Below are 20,090 nucleotides of genomic sequence, written 5' to 3'. Positions count from 1 at the left end.
TTCAAATATTAAAATTTATCTCTCCAGTATTTCATTCCCTGAGAGCCCTGCTATGTACAAGGGGTAAGATTGACTGTGATCATGCCTGATAATGTTTATCCCTTTCTGTTGATATATTTACACATTTCAATATAGTATCTTTTAAAGGCAATACTTCAATCCAAAGATTGGTCTTCAGGGTGGTAACTGCAGACACCATAAGAAGTTTTCTACAATGAGGGGCATATTTTGAGAACATGTATACCATGTGGCATCCCTTAAACTATTGTTCCACAGATGATGGCACTTGTACCACTAGTGATTTAACAGAGACATTTAGATCACATCCATACATTGTGTTTAAATATTCATAATTGTACATGTTTTTAATGATGTACTAAAAATGCAGCAACCAAACATATAGTTTCAGGCATTATTGCTTGTCAAAAGTGTAATCCAGTCAAGAAAAAATAGAGTCCATTTAAAGTATTAATTAGATGATTATATATATATATACCAAAATGATATGAGTGCAATTTGCAAATGGCTAAAGTTTGAGTGGTACAACCTGGTAGATAAGCAAGCAAGAGTAAGGTTAAGTCTCCAACTTCCCTTTTCTGGAGGACACCAAAATGCTACTGGCACTCCTTGTGCATTCGTTTTATCTGGCTAGTTCCCTCATTCCCCAGCTTCTGAGCACATAAGCTGCTAACAGCTCACTGTTGCCTGTTCTCCTGAGTATTTACATCCTTGTCTTGTGTTAAAAAATTATCCACGAGTCTTGCAAGGAACAGTAAGACATACTTAATTTAGGATCATCATGGTATGGACCACTACAATTGGGTTTTGCAGTGACAGAGAGAGGTGAGGCTCGACTCTGAATACAACAAGGGAAAATAGGAATTTATTGCCAAAGGAGCAGGGTTGGGGGTCAATGAGTGAACAATTACTAAGAGAAAAAAAAAATCAGAGTTGGGGGAGATTCTGGTTAAACAACCTGACAAGATTCTTGTTAAAGACAGGCCAGGGTGATTAGATATTACCTGGAAGATGGTGGAGAATGAGAAGCCTGATCACATATTGAGAGTGATAAGATACCAAAGATGAGGAATTCTGGCTCAATTGACTTAGCAGGATTCTTGCTAAAACTGAACAATTCAGAAACAAACCTAGAAAACCGAAAGTCAAGGGCTGGTTGAGAAGAGAATTCAAAGGAGCCTGACTAGATTTTCGTCAAAGGGAGAATTTTTGTCACCCTGGCCCTCCCCATGGGATTCTCCTTCCCTAGGCTGAGTGATTTTGGGTCTGAGTATGGGTCAATTATGCTTGACCCATACTCATACCTGACTTCTTACTATGCCTCCCTCATCCCCCTACCAATTTTACCTGAGAGCACTCCCTCAGGAAATCCCTTGCAAAGGAATTCCTGTTTCAGGTTCTGCTTCTAGAGAATCTGTCCTAAGATAATGAGGTGTAAATAATTGCCCCGTGGAACATGGAACTAGATGGATACCTTCCGAGTCTCTGTAAATAATCTGACCTACTTTATTTTTTTCCTTCTCTATCCAGTCATATATAAGAGCCAGTGGATGCTTTAAAGACTACTGTCCATAACAATAAGTACTAGTTGCTCCTTTTGTGCCATATCTAAGTTTATTTCTTCACCATCATTTTTTCTTTTTCTAGACCAGCTCTCAAAGGATAAATGTTTCTGGATCTTTTATGGCATAAACCAGTCCCTTTACTCTTTCTTCTTTCTTCTGAACCTTATATACAGCACACTGGTTTGTCACTCATGAAGAGTCTTCCTGCATCATTAAATTATATGAAAAGAGGGTTCCCCCATGCAGGGCACGTTAAAGTTAAAGGAAAAGCGCCAGTAAGTGCCTTCTTATTTTTTAAGTTTGAGGCAGAAAGGGTTTTTTTTTTTTTTCTCATTATAGAAATTGTTTTCTTCCTGCCCTTAAATATATCTGGAGATTTCAAATCATGGAAGCAATTTATCTGTCATAACTCCTATAATATAAAGATAATTTAAGTTCAAACTAAATTGGCTAAAAAATGATAGATAAAACAGCTTAGAAAAGTCTGTATCAGGCTCTAGTCCAAAAATCTTTATTTCCCTAAAATGACTTATCTTCTACATCATTAAATTTTTATTCCTATCACTCCTGGGTTGTTTGACCTAGGGGAATCTTTTATTACCTCATATTATGCCTTTAAATTTTTTTTAAATTGTGTTGAGGTGTAATGTGAATGCAGTAGGATGCGCAAATCTTAGGAGCACCACCTGATGAAATTGTACTTATGCTTACCTTCCTGCAGTCATCACACAGATCAAGATGAAGGATATTGCCAGCAGCATAAAAGCTTTCCTCATACTGCCTCACACTCAATACCTCCACAAGGTACCCATTATTCTGACTGCTGTTGCTATATATCTATTTACTTTTTCTTTTGGTTCATATATATGGAATAATACAATAGATATGTTTTTACATCTGGCATGTTTTCCTAAACATTGTGTCTATGAGCACTATTTATACTCCTGCCTTCATGTGCTGTCTGTTCTTTTATATTGCTGCTTAGTATTCCACTCATGAATATATCATGATATGATGACCCATTGTACTGTGCTCTATAAGCACATGAAAGATGCTCAGCATTATCAGCTGTCTTAGTCAGTTTTATGCTGCTGTACCATAGTACCTGATTTTTCATGAACAGTGTGTTAGGCCATTTTTTGCATTCCTATAAAGAAATACTTGAGGCTGGGCAATTAAAAAAAGGAGAGGTTTAATTGCCTCACTGTTCTGAAGCCTGTACAAGCACAGTCCCAACATCTGCTGGACTTCTGGTGAGGGCCTCAGGAAGCTTACAATCATGGCAGAAGGCAAAGGGGGAAGCTGGTGTATCACATGAGAGTGGGAGCAAGACAGAAGGAGAAAGGAGAGGTCCCAGACTCTTTTAAAAACCAGATCTCATGAACTAACTGAGTGGAACTCACTTATCATCAAGGGGATGCTGCTAAACCATACATAAGTGTCTGTCCCCATGATCCAGTCACCTCCCACCAGGCCCCACTTCCAACATTGGGGACTACATTCCAACATGAGATTTGAAGGGGATAAACATCCAAACCATATCAAATAGAAACTTACTGGCTAACAATTCTAGAGGCTGTGAGGTCTAAGACTAAGGGAACACATCTGGCAAGGGTTCCTCCTTGTTACATAATCCCATGATGAAAGGACAGATAGAGGGCAAAAAGGGAAGGAGAGAGAAAAAGAGAGAGAGGGGGAAGAGGGAGAAGGAGTTGTGGGGGCAGCAAGAGGAAAGGAAGGGATGGGAAAAAAGGAGCCAACTTCATCCTTTTATAAGAAACCCACTCCTATGATAACAAACCCACTCCTGTGATGACAGTCTTAACCTGTTCATGAGGTTAGAGCCCTCATGGCCTAACCTCTTAAAAGTCCTACCTCTTACTATTGTTAAAATAATTAGATTTCAACATGAATTTAAGAAGAAGCAGATATTCAAACTACAGCATTAGTCATCATGGAAACTTAGTCAAAACAAAAATTTGATCCTACTTTGCCCACATTAGAATAGCTAGAATAAAAAAGGAAGAAAACACATGTTGGCTAGAATGTGGAAAGATGAGAACATTCATATATTAGTGGTAAAACAACCTGGCAGTTCCTCACATATTAAGCATAGAGCTACTACATGGCCGAGCATTTCCACTGCTAGTTTTATACCTAAGAGAAAAGCAAACATGCATTTATAAAAATTGTGCCTGAATGTTTATAGTGGCATGAATTATAGTATTAAAAATTGGAAACCATCCAAATATGCATCAACTGATTAATGGATGTGCAAAATGTGATACATCCATATAATGGAATATTATTTGGCCATAAAAAAGAATGGCAGTGTATTTCTTCATGTTACAACATGGATGAACCTGGAAAACACGTTAAGTGAAAACAAAATCACAAAAGACCCCATTGTAATGATTTTATGTATATAAAATATCCATAATAGACAAGTCTATAGAGACAGAAAGTAGATTAGTGGTGCATAAAGCTGGTGGATTTGGCAGGGGGGCAATGGGGAGTGGCTGCTAATGATACAGGTTTTTTAGGGAGGTGATAAAAATGTTCTAAAATTGATTGTGGTGATAGTTGCACAACTGTGTGAATATAATATTAAGTTAGTGCAAACAGAATTGCAGCTTTTGCCATAAAATGTAAATGCAAAAACCGCAATTATGTTTGCACCAGCCTAATAAACACCATTGAATTATATACGTAAAATGAGTGGATGTAGAGTATGTGAGTTATACCTCAATAGGACTTGTGTTATATTTATACTGGAAAAGACTGTTTTACCTTACTGCTTCATTCTTCTCATCTGGGTCTATGATACAACTGGAATTGATGTTTTATGCAGGATGTAAGTTAAGACTCAAGATGAGTAGTTTTCCATGTGGATATCCAACTGTCACAGAACCATTTATTGAACAGATAGTCATTTTCCCATCACATTGCAATGGCACCTTTACTGTAAAATGGCATTTTTTGTTGTTTTTGTGGGCATGCTCCAGAGTCTCCTAACAAACTATCTTCTTTTTAAAACTTTTTCATTTTCCCATCACATTTCAATGGCACCTTTACTGTAAAATGGCATTTTTTGTTGTTTTTGTGGGCATGCTCCAGAGTCTCCTAACAAACTATCTTCTTTTTAAAACTTTTTCATTTTCCCCAGTATTATGGACTTCCTTCCTCTGCAATAACATTGTGCATCCATTTTAAATCAAGTGTTCATTAGGTTGAGTCATCATTGAAATTGACTGCAAACACTGCTGGCCAAATATAAATGGTATTTATTTTCTTTAAAGTTTGGTTATAGATACGAAAAGTCTTTAAAAAAATAAGCACCCTTGGGTCTAGTAATTTCTCTTCCAACGTCTATACTAAGGAATTTAGAGATACATTTTAGGACAAAGATGTTTATCACAATGTTACTTGTTTTTATAAAGGTGTTCTAAAACTCTAGGTTTGCATTACAACAAAATAACAAAATAGATTAGAATGTATTCCATAAAAAGAATTTTCAAATAATATTTCATAATTTGAAATATTTGAAATGTGAAAGTAAATGGACAGACAATATAAAATATTTATATATTAGATCTCAGTTTTATGCATCTATATATATAAGAGAGAAGTATTACATTTGAATAAAGACAGAAATAAATTAAATGCCCTAACATTGGATATCTCTGAGTGGGTTTGTGAGTAATATTTACTTTCTTCCTTGTATCTCTCTTCTTAATATTCTATAATATATTTCATTTAAAATGCATGCACAATATCACTATGGAGGAAGGAAGTACATAATATTGATGAATTTTCATTTTTTAACCACATTGAATCCAGCCTTACCACCAATGAGTTCGGTAATCTGAGCTATATTTCCTAATGTCTCTGATGGTCAAACTCTCAAGTATAAAATGTGAATGGTCACTGCTCCTCTGTGTCATTATAAGGATAAAATGAGATTGTATAAGGAAATCTTTTGACAAATTGTACATTTTATAAGAACTCAGTAAATAATTATTATGTATTATAAATTGTAGTCTTTCTCCTATCGTTGAACATTTAATTATTTCCTCTTTTTTACTTCTAGAAAGAATAGTGTAATACATATTCATTTTCAAAAATCTTTGGTTGTATTTTTGAGTATTTTTACAGGCTCAAGTTCCCAAAGTTGCAAAAGATTATGAACACTGACATATGTTTTTAAATTGGATTTCAGAAAAATTCTATCAATTTATATACTTCTGTCATTATAATGTAGGAAGGCCTATCCCAATAAACCTTTACTAGCAGGTTAAAAAAAAAAAACACAGGTCAGCTGATTTGAGTTAGAATTTGTTTGATTACTGGAGAATTTGCGCTATTTACTTAAAATGTATTAGCCAATAATATTTCATTTTTTGTGAATTGTTTGTTTTTGTCCTTTGTCTTTTCTCTAAATACACATTTTTAAATATCTTTGACTAGTTTGTATAATTTATATGATTTTCAGTCTAATTAAGTCAAATATCATTTACATTAATTTCTGTAATTTTTCGAAAGGATGATTTCATGTATAAAGAGTTACACACATAATATACAGCCATTATATTAAAAAATCATATAATTCCAAAAATATAAAATATTTTCAAAATCACTCCATATTTACGACTGGAAGATAGTCATTGTCAACATTTAAGCATATTATTTCAGATATATATGCATATATGTAGATATGCATGTATATTATTTCAGGTATATATATGTATATATGCATGTATATAATGATGAATAATAAAAAAATACAAATACTTTTACAAAGATGGTATCTCACAGTAATGCTACACTTATTTAGACATAGTTAGAATTTAATTACATCTAATGGGGGGGAAATTGCATTGAAATTAAGAAATATTGAACCTCAGATAAATGTTTCTTCACCACCTGACATTAATTACCAAAAAAGTAATATGAAATGAACAAATTAAATTAGAGGCACTTTAAGATGTTAGAGTAATTTTTTTTTAACTTTATGTTTCAAATTTAGACAGGCTGTATTGATCCCCTTCTCTGAATGATAAGGGAACTAGAATATTCTCTCCAAACTCCTCTCTGATATCTGGTGTTTATGTATGATAAATGCATATTTGATGTTTATTATGTTTACATTGCCAAAAATTTTATAATCAATATACTGCTTATTGTTTGATCTTGATTTTAAAGTTTAGAGGATTCAATGACCATTACCTTTACTTTTATGTTGAATTTTTCCCCCATTCTTGAATTTTAAACTTGGATTTATTTCTAGATTGGCTTGATTTTTTTTTTCATAAGCAGGGTTTATGATTGCTGTGATCTCCAATATCGCATGCTTGAACATGTAGCTATTATATGTGAATAAAAATATAATGGGGTACAAATATTTCAAGCTGTATCTCCTATCTCTTAGAATTTTGTCCCATTGTATCCATTATCGAATACTGCCATTAGGCTAGTCTGCAATTTCCTTTTGATGCTCATTTCGGTTTGTGTTGTGGTTTCTAATATTGTGAATACTCTTCTGTTGTTTTTTTGGTTTTGTTTCTTAATCTATCCCTGAAATCTATGGTTGAATTTGAACTCCAAAGAAAATTTGTTGTCACCTGTGGTCTGGAATCACATCACCATAACAAATGGACACTTGGACGAGCCTTTCAGAAAAACAGTATTTAGAATACAGAATATTGGCTGGGCAGAGTAGCTTGCACCTGTAATCCCAGCACTTCAGGAGCCCCAGACAGGAGGATCGTTTGAGCCCAGAAGTTGAAGACCAACTTGGGCAAAATGGTGAGATCCTGTTACTATAAAAAAATTTAAAAATTAATTGGGTGTGGTAGCAAAGTGAGACCCCGTCTCTAAAAAAAAAACAAAAAATACAGAATATCTGTATTTGACGCCAGACAGCACTACAGTGGCAAGTGCCAGGCAGTATTTTTATTGCTGCCCATCTTGTTCAAGATTTTGCAGTCTTTTTTTTTTTTTTTTTTTTTTTGAGACGGAGTCTCGCTCTGTCACCCAGGCTGGAGTGCAGTGGCGCCATCTCGGCTCACTATAAGCTCCGCCTCCCAGATTCACGCTCTTCTCCTGCCTCAGCCTCCCAAGTAGCTGGGACTACAGGCGTCCGCCACCACGCCCGGCTAATTTTTTTTTTTGTATTTTTAGTAGAGACGGGTTTTCACCGTGTTAGCCAGGATGGGATTTTGCAGTCCTAAAGAAGGTTGCTTTATAATATTATTCATGGTTTCTTTGAAGAAACAGTTTTCTCTATTTTTCTGTCATATTTTTTCTTTTTCTAATTGAGGTCAAGGAACAAAAGTTAGGGAATAGGCATTAGTTCGTAAAAATGTTAAGAGGTAAGAATAAAAGTTTGTTCTATCATTTCTCGTTTATATTTTTCTTGTGTGAGAAGTCAAAATTCAAAAATTAAATACTGTATCATACAAAACTTTATGCTTTACACATCAACATATGATGTCTTTAAACAGAAACATTAAAAATTAGTAGACAAAGGCTGGTTAAGTAGTTAAACATAAATTGTTCAAATTAATCATAAATATTATTTTATATAGTAACTTACAAGATTGGATATTTTTTCTTCAGTTTGGCTTTTCAAGATTCATACACGTAGCTGTTGTAGTTTTATGAGACCAGCAAAACCCTGATATCAAAGCATGAGAAAAAAATTAAATTAAATTAAATACTAATATACTTCATTAACCAAGACACAAATATTCTTTAGAAAGATTTAGCAAATTGAATTCAGCAATATGTAAACCATAACCAAGTCAGAATTATCCAAGGAATGTGAAGCTGATTTGGCGTCAGCAATCAATATAATGTGCTAAATTAATATCATAAAGGAAAAATCTATGATCACCTCAATAGATACTGAAAATCATTTCATGAAATTTTACACCAATGCTTAATAAGTAAATCCCTTAGCAAGTTAGGAATAGAATTTCTTCAACTTATAATTTAAAACAATGACATTTTCATAATTTCAAAAATTAAATTCTAGAAATCGAATTAATGAATTACATGTAATATCTCCATTCTGAAAACAGTTAAAACATTGCTGTGAAAAATTAAAGAAGTCCTAAGTAAAATGAGAAATATACTATGTTAGCGGACTGAATGACTCGAAATTTGTAGATATCAAATCTCCCTATATTAATCTATAGGTTCAACACAATCCCAAATAAAATCGCAGGAATCTTTCTTACGGAAATGATAAACTGATTTTAAATCAATATGGAAATGTAAAAGATCTAGAATACTAAAATAATTGTGAAGAATAAAATCAAGAATTAGACTACATGATTTTAAGATTTCCTAAAAATTGACAGTAATTTATACAGTGTGATTGTGGTGTAAAGATAGACAAGTATAACATGGAATAAAATAGAGAGCTCAGAGATGGAACTCAGATATCTAGCAGCTTCGTGGGAAAAAAATTGATGATGTTGGAACAGTTGCATATTTACATAGAAAAAAACTTGACCATTATCATACACAAATATTAATTTGAAATAGCTCATAGACAAAAATAAGCAAAGATTTATTATAAAGTTATAAAAAAAGCACTAACCTAAAAAAAGCAAATTCACAAATAAGATTTATCAAAATTAAAATCATATGCTAATCAAAAACCACACCATTATAAAAATGGAAAGGCAAATCATAGACTTTGGAAATATGTGCAATATATATAACAAATAACTCATATCCTGAACAAAGAATTTCTACAAATCAATGCTAACATAAAGTGAACCCAACCAAAAGAGGCAAAACATTTGGACAGCTACTCCACAAAAGATGGATAAAAGGCCACCAACCACATGAGAAAATGATCAACATCATTAATTATCAAAGAAATGCAAAATAATATCACAAGGAGATATATACACATGGCGAAATAATATAAAGACTGAAATTCATCAGTGTTGACATGTAGAGAACCTGGAAATATCCATGCATTGCTAGTGAAAGTATAAAGTGGTATAATCACTTTGAGAATTAGTTTGACAATCCAAATGAAGTTAAAAATATATCTACTCCACTTCTTAGTTATTCCACTTTTAGGTACATACTCAGGAGAAATAAATGTCTGCATAAGAATGTTCATAGCAACTTAATTCATAATAGTACAAAATACAGAACGTTTCATATGTCCATCAACAGGTGAACAGACAAACTGTAAAAAGTATACTAAAGCAACTTCAAAACAAGAAGCAACAAGCTACTGATGAAAAATGCTGTAGTTGAAAATGTTACATATATTAGAAGCCACATGCAAAAGAGTATATATACTTAGATGTCAGAATAGTGGCTGCTTCTGTAGAAGTGTGAAGTGATTGACTAGAAAAGACAGGAGGAAATTTCCGGACAACTAGAAATATTCTAGACAACTTAATGGGAAAAAAAAAAGACTTTTAAACTGATGATATTGGAACAATTGCATATTTACCTAGAAAAAAATACTTGACTATCATCATACCAAATATTAACTTGAAATGGATTGTAGAGAAAAAAACAAGCAAAGAATATCTTTACATTGCTGCCCATATTTGTCAAAATTGGTTGAACTTTGTACTTTAGATGAGTGCATTTTCCTGTGTGAGTATTGTATCTGTCAATAAAGTAGATGAAAAACCAGAACCATATTTGCCATACACAAAAGTTAATTTTTTATTATATAAAACGTATATAAGGTTTTTCCTTGCAATATCAATAACACAATATTAAAATAAATGAAAAATATGAACAGGCATTTAACAAAATTAAATATAAATGGTCTATAAATTTATGGAATTGCATATAACCTCATTTATTTTAAACACATGCAAATTAACCATGTAACCATACTCACCTCTCAAAATGGCAAGAGTTGAACAGTGATAAAATGTAGACATTTGCCAATATATACTATCTATGAGCATGTGGAGAAATCCTACTGTCATGCATTGTTTACGGGAATTTAAAATTGGTAGGCTTGGCACACCCTCACTGCAGTTCATTTAGCAATATCTTTCAGATTTTTTAAAAGTCATGTTTAAAACATAAATTTCACTTCTAGAATTCTTCTAGATGTTCTCTCATAAATGAATCCAATGAAATATGAAAAAAATTTACTCCCCATCACTGGCTGTAGGAACAAAAATCTGGGAGCAATAAAAATAATCATCTACAAAGAAGTAAGTAAATTATGGTATATTTCTAGACTTTGGAGGGACTACTATACGGTTTCTTAAAATGAAGTAAAACTGTTTTTGCTAATATGAAAATCTCTCCAAGACAGAGTGCTAAGTGAGAAAGAGGACAGTATAATAATATGCACCCATCCAGGGAGATCACGTTAGGAAATACATGCAGATGACTCCTGTGGTTGGTCACTCTGGAGAGTAAAACTGGGTACTAGATTGGGCAGGTGGGAGCTCCAACATTTTATTCTATTTTAACTTTGTTTAAAATAGAGATATACAAATAGGGCTCTAGAACTGCTAATGAGATATTTTTACAATATTTTCAGAGGCAAAAAAGATTAGCATCAAGAGGCAAGCTTGTTTCAGAAGGTACTCTGATATTTTAAAACCAATTAACAGTAGTAATTTGGTTTCTAAGTTTTCCAATCTAATATTATCCACATTTTATATGTAAAAGAAAGCACTAAATATGAAGGAAGGGTTTATATGGCATTTTTATATATAACTAACAGATGCAGAAAGATTCTGTGGTAAAAGCAAAAAATGGTTACAAATTATTCCCCTCCCAGTTCCCTTATCTTTTTGCAATATGATTCAGCAACTCTTCCCACCAAAATATGAAGTCTATTTCATTCTTTGAATCTGAGGTTGTCATGTGATTGACTTTGGCCAGTTGAATGAAACAGAAGTGATGGTATGATAATACTTATTGTAGGCTTCAAGCCCTCTTGCATGCTTGAATTCTCCTTATTGGAATCTTGCCATGATGCCAGGTAGACAAGCCCAAGACAACTGGTCAGATAATCATAGTCACATGGCCCACTTGCTCCCGATACTCCAGCTTTTAGATAACCAATCAAAGAGGTAGAGCTGCCTAGAAAGAACTGGCAGCTGACCCACGAAATGCAGGAATGAGCCCATAAAGAACAAGAGAACCACCCAGATGTTTCTAGCCCAAATTGCTAATCCACAGAACTGAAAGTTAATTAATATTTGTTGTTTTAAGTTACTAAGTTTTAAGATACATTAATGTGCAACAAAAGCTAACCTATACAAGATCTAAGAGATCCATATTTCATCCAAGATTGTTTCTCTTTGTCCATTTGTTTCATTTGGTTTCATCTATGCAACATAAAATGGGCATCTACAATGTGTCAAACATTGAGTGAGGTTATATGATGCCATGCCTTCTCTCAGAATGGCAGTCATTCGGTTGATACCTCATAGCTAAGAATAAAGAATCTGGAGGGCCGGATGTGGTGGCTCACGCTTGTAATCCCAGCACTTTGGGAGGCCAAGGCAGGCGGATCACGAGGTCAGGAGAGCGAGACCATCCTGGCTAACATGGTGAAACCCCGTCTCTACTGAAAATACAAAAAGAAATTAGCCGGGCGTGGTGGCGGGGGCCTGTAGTCCCAGCTACTGGGGAGGCTGAGGCAGGAGAATGGCGTGAACCCGGGAGGCAGAGCTTGCAGCGAGCCGAGATTGAGCCACTGCACTCCAGCCTGGGCGACAGAGTGAGACTCCGTCTCAAAAAAAAAAAAAAAAAAAAAAAAAAAAAAGAATCTGGAGCCAGACTGCCCAATCATGCAAATATCCAAGGTTTTTAGTGCTTCGTTTTTTATCAATAAAATGAAAACAACAATAGTGCATACATTCCTGGGTTGTCATGGGGATTAAATGAGTTAATAGTTATATTGAACTTGAAGCAGTGAAGGGTAATGAAATTACAAAAAATTAATATCTAAAATTGGAAGAGTTTCCTTTTTTGCCTAAAATAACTAAACAATTGCTAGTAAGTATTGTCAAGATACACTTCACCTGAGGAGCCCCATCCCCTGTTGCTGTGATTATTGTTTGCTTCCAGATAACTGCTTTCCTCCTTATACTGAGACCTTGGTCTAGAGGAGTTGTCTCACTGAGAAATATCTGGGAGGTTATGGGGTTACACTAAATTTCTGGGGGCAATCTGTAGCTGATTGGCAAGAGGGTTCAAAGGACCAGCCTCTTTGCCTCAACGTACGACTTGGTCTCCGGTGCCCTTCATTCTCTATAGCTTCCTGTAGGATCAGGCTGAGATGAAACCTCAGCTGAACCACATCTTGGCTGAGTTTCTTCTCCTGTCCTATCCTACTTTCCGCCCTTCTCCTAAGAGCACTCTCCCAACTAATCATATGCATTTAAATCCCCATCTCAGACCCTGCTTCTAGGGAAGCTGGCCTAAAATAAGTATGAAATGTTATTTTCTGACCTTGCATCAGCAGCCTGTCAGGGAAGTTCAGAATGATTTAGCAAATCAAATTTGAACAGTGACAAGATAATAAGATACTAATTATAGCAGCTACCGGGAGACGAGATGCTCTTTGCAAGACCACCAGAGAGAAGAATAAAGTGCAATGCACATGCGGCTGCTTTGTCTCCCTTCTGTCCCTCTGAACGTTAAGTTCTGTTACACACAGTACCTGTCTTCTCAGATCACGACAGTGGGAAGGCTGAGCCTGTGGTGATTCTCAATGGACACTTGTTTGGCTTAAACTGGCAACTCACTTCTTGATAGGGCACAGTGATCTTGAGAGTGCAATATCATCACTCTCAAGACCCTGCGGAGTCTTCTGGATAGGTCTTTCCTATGTCGAAGATTGAATGACAGAAGGATACCTGGTCTTATTAGTTTCCCTGATTCAAGTCATTTTACTCATTTATCAACCATTTATAGGTCACAAGTTCTGGAAGGCAGAAAACACTGAAAGATCACCCAATGTGAGATACTAGACAATCAGCAACCTTGTTCAAACAGGATCAGGTGTTTCATCGAGGAAAGATAGAGACCCACCTGGGGATTCTAGTACAGTGCTTCTTACTGCAGTGTGTGTGACTAGAGAACCTCTTGTTAAAGTGTGTATTTGTGAGCTCTACCAATTTCAATGTTGAAGTCCATACCTGCTCCAGGGTACAGAGGAGGCCCATACAGCTACAGCCATGTCATCTCAATGCCCACCAAAATGGATGAAATAACACCAATGTGGCCTGGAACAATTAAAATCAACTTTAGATTTTAACTGACTGATTTAACTGAAGAATCTATTCCAGTAGGTTTGGGTTGGGGGCCTGAAACTGCATTTTGAATGAACTGAGCACCCAGGTGATGCCACAATTTGAAGAGCAAGGCTCAAAAACAATCTTTTTCCAATCCTGGGTTTCTAATTTCCCTCTGGATCTCCTACCCATGGACATTTTTAAATAAGAATAGGCCAATTTGGCAGGGCACAGTGGCTCACGTCTGTAATCTCAGCACTTTGGGAGTCTGAGGCGGACAGATCATGAGGTCAGAAATTAGAGACCAGCCTAGCCAACATGGTGAAACACTGTCTCTACTAAAAATACAAAAATTAGCCAGGTGTGGTGGTGGGAGCCTGTAATCCCAGCTACTCAGGAGGCTGAGACAGGAGAGTCACTTGAAACTGGAAGACAGAGGTTGCAGTGAGCCAGCCTGGGCAACAAAAGCAAAATTCCCTCTCAAAAAAAAAAAAAAAAAAAGCCAATTTATTCATGTATTGATTCGTTATTATGAATCATGCACTGCTTTAGGCACTGGGGAGCTATCAGTGAATAAAACACTAGCAGTGCCTATTCACAGGGATTTGACATCATACTGAGGAGGTAGCCAATACACAGGAAAATAGGAAGTATATACCTGGGGATAGAAATAAGGGCTATGTGATAAAATAAGGCAGGGAAAGAATGGAGAGTGAGTGGGCAGGAAGGGTGATATGGTTCAGATAATTTTCCCCTCCAAGTCTCATGTTGAAATGAGATCCCAATGTTTGAGGTGGAGCCTGGTGCAACTGCCATATGACCTATGTTTGGGTCATAGGGTGGATCCCTCATGAATAGCTTGGTGCCATTCCTGCATAATGAGTGCATTCTTACAATTAGTTCCCAGATCCAGTTGTTAAAAAGAGACTGGCATCTCCTCCTCTCTTCCTTCCTTCCTCTCACCATGTGAGGCTCCCTTTCCTCTTTTCTTTCTGCCATAATTGGAAGATTCCTTAGGTCTTCACTAGAAACAGAGGCTGGTGTCATGCTTCTTGTACAGCCCACAGAACTGTGAGCCAAATAAACTTCTTGTCTTTATAAATTACCCATCCTCAGGTATTCCTTTATAGCAATGCAAAACAGGCTAGGACAGAGGGGTGCTGCTTTAAATAGTTTGGTTAAATAAGGAGTCTCTGATGAGGTGACATTTGAACAAAGGCTTACGGGACCTGAAAGAATAAACTATATTCCTGGGGGAAGACATTTCAAAGAGCACAAACAGTCTGTGCAAAGACCCCAGGGAAGAAGCAGAGCAAAGAAACAGCAGGGAGATCAACCAGGCAGGACTGAAGTAAATGATGGGAAAGTGTTGAACCCAGGTGGCAGATGACTAGATTCACAGGACCATAAAATTTTAGTTCAAGTGAGTTGAGGAGTTAATAGAGGGTTTAAGACAGAGCAGGACATGGTGTGACTTTCATTTTCAAAAAATTGCTCTGGCTTTTGTGTACACAGCATAAGGGAGAAAGGAGAGAGAGTTACACATCTATTGCTGTTGATGTTGATGCAAACTCGGCTCCTAGCAGTGAAAGGCAGAAGTGGTGAGAGTCTAGATAAATCCTACAGCTGAGGCAGCAGGTTTTTCTAATGGATTGAATGTGCAGAGTGAAAGTCAAGGATAACTCCAGGATCTGGATATAAGCACCTGAAAAAATGGACTTGCCATTTACTGAAAAGACTATAGGAGATACAGATTTGGAAGAAACATCCACGGTTTAATTTTTGCTATGTTTGCTTTAAGATGTCTTTTTAGCTCTCAAAATGGATGCACTTAACAGGTGGTTGGAATAATGAGCCTAGCAGGAAGTTGGGACTGGGGATGTAATTTTGGGAATCATCAAAATGCAAAGGGACTGGATGAGATCAAATAAGGAGTGAGTATGAACAGCAAAACTGTCCTTGGAATGAGCCCTGGAAGACTGCATTAGAGGTTGGTGAGATGAGGCAGTAGAGACAAGGAGACTGGGCAGGAATTGCCTGAGAGGTAGAATGAGACCTAAACAGGAGTGGCATCCCTGAGTGAAGAGAAGTAATGAGGAGGCCTTGGTGGAAAACACATGGCAGAGTGGCATGACGTAATTGAAACTTCCTTGGCTAAAAATCTGCAATGTAGAGTTCTCGCCCAATATTTATTTTTCTCTGCTTTAGGAAAATGAATCCTAAAAATCAATCAACATGAGAATAAAGATATACAAAAGATTTTTTACAAAAACAAAACAAAGCGAAGCTCTATGCCTGACCAGGCATGCATTTGCAGCTGAAATCCTACATTTCTTTTATTTATTGTCACAGTATTATGCACAAACTGGCATTTAGAAGGATTGCCTCTGGGCCTCCATGAGTACATAAATGATCAAAGATTTAATTATTTGCCCAAAGTAGAGTCATGCATTTTAGAAAAGATGTTAAATAATAAATGTTGATATTTTAAGAAGGGTTCCAAGGCATCCATTTACTGTAATGTGGTAGAATTGGGACAAGAACACATCAGTGAATAAAGACTAGGTGCTTCTGGAGTTCTTGTCTCTCAATTGTCTCCATTTATTTTTAAAGTCAACATTTTTCTATCATTCCAAAGTTAAGTGAAGAAAGGAAAATTTTAAGGTGAATAATTCATATTGCCACAGAGAGACAAAAAAAATTTATCATGTAATTTTTCTACTTTCTTTGTGTAATTGTAGTATGAACTAGAAACCAGAGAACCACACATCAGAAACTGTGTCTGTGAAGATATTTTCCGGACTTGGAATAATATAAGGGTTAATAAAAGTAAACCACAGCCGCAGCCAATATTTGTGGTTATTTACTGGGGCAGTGCTGCTCTTGATTAAGCCCATGCCTGCACTTACGCTCTGCATTTCCTCTTTTCTCCCCTGGAGAAAATGCTTTCACTCATCTGACTTCCCTACCTATTATTTGGGGGATTTGTGTTGTCCAATTCAATGCCCAGCTTGATTCTAGCTTCCAGACCAGGGTCTAAGAAGAAGCCCCCTCACATCCTCACATATCCTTATTTTCATCTAGCTCCTTGCACCCACTTCCTCCCCATAGTGTCTGGATCCATTTTCCACCAAGTCCCACTGTATACCTGTATTAGTCAGAGTTCTCTAGAGGGACACAACTAATAGGATAGCTGTATATATAAATGGGAGTTTATTAAGGAGTATTGCCTCACACGATCACAGGGTGAGGTCCCACAATAGGCTGTCTGCAAGCTGAGGAGCAAGGAAGCCAGTCTGAGCCCCAAAGCTGAAGAACTTGGAGTCCGATGTTTGAGGGCAGGAGGCATCCAGCATGGGAGAAAGATGTAGGCCAAAAAACTAAACCAGTCTAATCTTTTCACATTCTTTTGCCTGCTTTTATTCTGGCCGCACTGGCAGCTGATTAGATTGTGTCCACCCAGATTGAGGGTGGGTCTGCCTTTCCCAATCTACCGACTCAAATGTTAATTTTCTTTGGCAACACCCACAGAGTCACACCCAGGAACAATACTTTTCATCCCTCAATCCAATCAAGTTGACACTCAATATTAACCATCACAATACCCAATAACCCCATCTATCTTTCAACTCTCTCTCTCTGTCTTTTTTCCCATTGCACAAAGAGGAAGATGAATCTCCAATCCCCTAAACCCGGAGAGCTTCCAGGCTCTTGTGTTTTCTCCTTTGGTGGCCAAGCCTTCCTACCTTCACTCTCGGATTGTTTCTTAGGTTGTACAAGTTAACAATCACCTCTAGACCTCTGCCATTAAAAAGGTGGGCAAAGACCTCAGAAGAGGAAATAAAGTTCAGTGAGAAGCTGTGGGTGGAAAGGGAAGGATGGTGAGAAGTGGGGAAGGCAATCAGCTACTTGTGTTAGGGTACTTTGAGATAGAGTATTTAGAAAGGTTTCTGTGGGTTATGTTTTTGTCTTTGCATGTGAAGGCATGAACCAACTCTGCTCTAAAGATCTACAGGATAGATTCCCCTATCTGTGGGAAGTTTCATCCTGTAAGTAAAGGGCAGAAAAGGGCAAAGATGAAGTAAGAATTCAGAGGGACAAGAAACTCATCTGAATTAAATATCCTGAGTAAGAAACATTGGTTTAAAGAAAAATATATGCCATGGATGCTAATACAAAGCAAATGAAATAGAGGCAGCATCAAATTATTGTTTATAGGCTTTCTCTCTTACTCGTTTATCATTTTCCTGAACCCATCTGTCCTTAGTGTGTATCAAAGGATAATTAATTTCTTAGATATCAGAAGAAAAGAACTCAAGAAACAAGTCCTTGTGGATGGACATAGTGTTATTAAGAACCTTGTATGCATCACAAAATATTTGGTAATGGGATATGCATTTAGGCAGAAATACATTGTGATCTAATCAGTGCCTGACATCCTGACATTTTTTTCCCCCGACACAACTTCGTGCCCTTGTTTTTCTTCCTTGTATAGTTTTGCTCTACAATCAGGATTTTCTGTCATGCACCACCATATACCATTGCCCCTCCTGCACTCAATGGCATGTTTTGGCAAAAATGGGTCTTGTTATTAGATAAGAGGTTGAGATCTCAAGCATGGGGGCACAAGGAGATAGTATGATGTAGGATTTGAGACTTGGGTCCTTATTAGCCAATCTGAGCTAGTATGAAGACTTGGAACATTTGGTTGTAGGCTCTCAAAAGAAGGTGCAAACTTCAACCTCACAAACTATCAAAAATTGGTGGCCACTGGGGTATAACATCCATTGGACAGTGTTACTTCCTATGGTGTTTTTAATTCTAGGAGGCTGCCCTCCTCTTTCCACCCTTGACTTCGTATTTTTCCCTTTTCCTATTTTCTAAATTTATTCTCCCATTTGTCCTTAAAGTAAAAATAACAATGTCAACCTTTCATTGTTTTTAGGGGATTTAAATGAATAATTACGTGAAAATGCTTTTGTAAAATGTAAAACAAAATGCCTTGTTTGGTAGATGTCGTTATCATTATTATTAGATGGTAAAGAAAAGTGTGAGCCAGGTTCGAAAGTCATTTAGGAGGCAGAAGTGGAATGAAATCCAGGGAGGCTGCTGGTTATAGCATAAATAACTTAAATAGATGGATGCATTGTGCATGGTGAAAATTCTCCAAGAATAAGATAACCTGAGAGAACTCTTGCCTCTTTTTCTAGAAACTTCTTCACCCTTTAGCAATACCCGCCCTCACAGATATACCTTTATTCAGAGCTAAGATTTGTATACATATTTCCACCAAGATAAGTGGAAATTTGGCAGTCATTTGCTTACTTTCCTTGGTGTCTCCTGCCAAATTGAATTGATCCAAACATAAAAATAGCAAGGGCTGAATGATCCAATTCAGTTTTCCACTCTGAGCAGGTTAACTAGTCAAATGGAAGCTAAACACATTGAGTGGGACATACAGGCTGAAACAAGGCAGTGATCGGTGTTAGGATTATTTGACTTTTTGTTTATCTTTCAAACATCAGTCTTGGAGACGGGTAACCCTATTGACTCAGCCTCGTCTAGACTGGTTCAGCCAAATGCATGAGACAAATCTGAGCCTCTCACCACCCAGACAGTGTTTCTATGCTTTCCTTTTAGTACCCACTTCTAAACTTCATTCATGTACTAGAAATGTAATTTTTTTCTTTTTTCCCTGTGTACTGGCAAAGTGTTTCTTATTTTAAATACTGCCACAATGGTTCCTTTGAAGATCCCTCTGAGATAGATACCTATCAACTACTAACAGATTGGTAAACCGATGCTCATAGCTTTGGCTCAAGTTTAGTTGCATGGTAATTGACAGAACTGGAGTTCCAATGTACATGATTAGACTCCAAAACCAGTGCTCCTCTTACTCTACTTAGCAGTTATTATTATTACTGTTAGTCACCACAAGTGCCACATCTCTGTGGATGACCCACGACTTTCTCCACCTCATGATTATTGAACTGACTTGATCCCACAGATATCCAGAGATGTTCCACCTCAACTTTGTTTATTTTTATTATAACATATTTTCAACCTTTCCAACCTCCTCCTACCCAACATGGTGGCCCTTGACTCTTTACTTGCAGGTATCAGAAATCTTAGTAATTAGGCCTCTCCCTACTTAGTATAGGAACCATCAGACATTTCACGTGTAGATTTATGTGCATATGTTTATGTCCTCAACTTACTGTGCAGTTCTTGTAGGTAGAAACTGACTTAT

The 20,090-nt window shown here is 36.6% G+C and overlaps 1 long non-coding RNA gene across 1 annotated transcript in view; it reads right to left on the bottom strand.

The window, feature by feature from the left end:
- Positions 1-20,090, bottom strand: part of LOC103784790 (uncharacterized) — a 590,306-nt gene that overhangs the window by 241,605 nt on the left and 328,611 nt on the right. Inside the window, exon 2 of the long non-coding RNA XR_008622252.2 lies at positions 8,179-8,259. This is a non-coding gene — a long non-coding RNA (uncharacterized LOC103784790). The remainder of the gene's footprint in view (positions 1-8,178; positions 8,260-20,090) is intronic.

This window comes from Pan paniscus, chromosome 21 (genome assembly GCF_029289425.2).
Source record: "Pan paniscus chromosome 21, NHGRI_mPanPan1-v2.0_pri, whole genome shotgun sequence".
Lineage (NCBI taxonomy): Eukaryota > Metazoa > Chordata > Mammalia > Primates > Hominidae > Pan > Pan paniscus.
The sequence above is the reverse complement of the archived record's forward strand: the minus strand, read 5'-3'. Positions and strand labels throughout refer to the sequence as shown.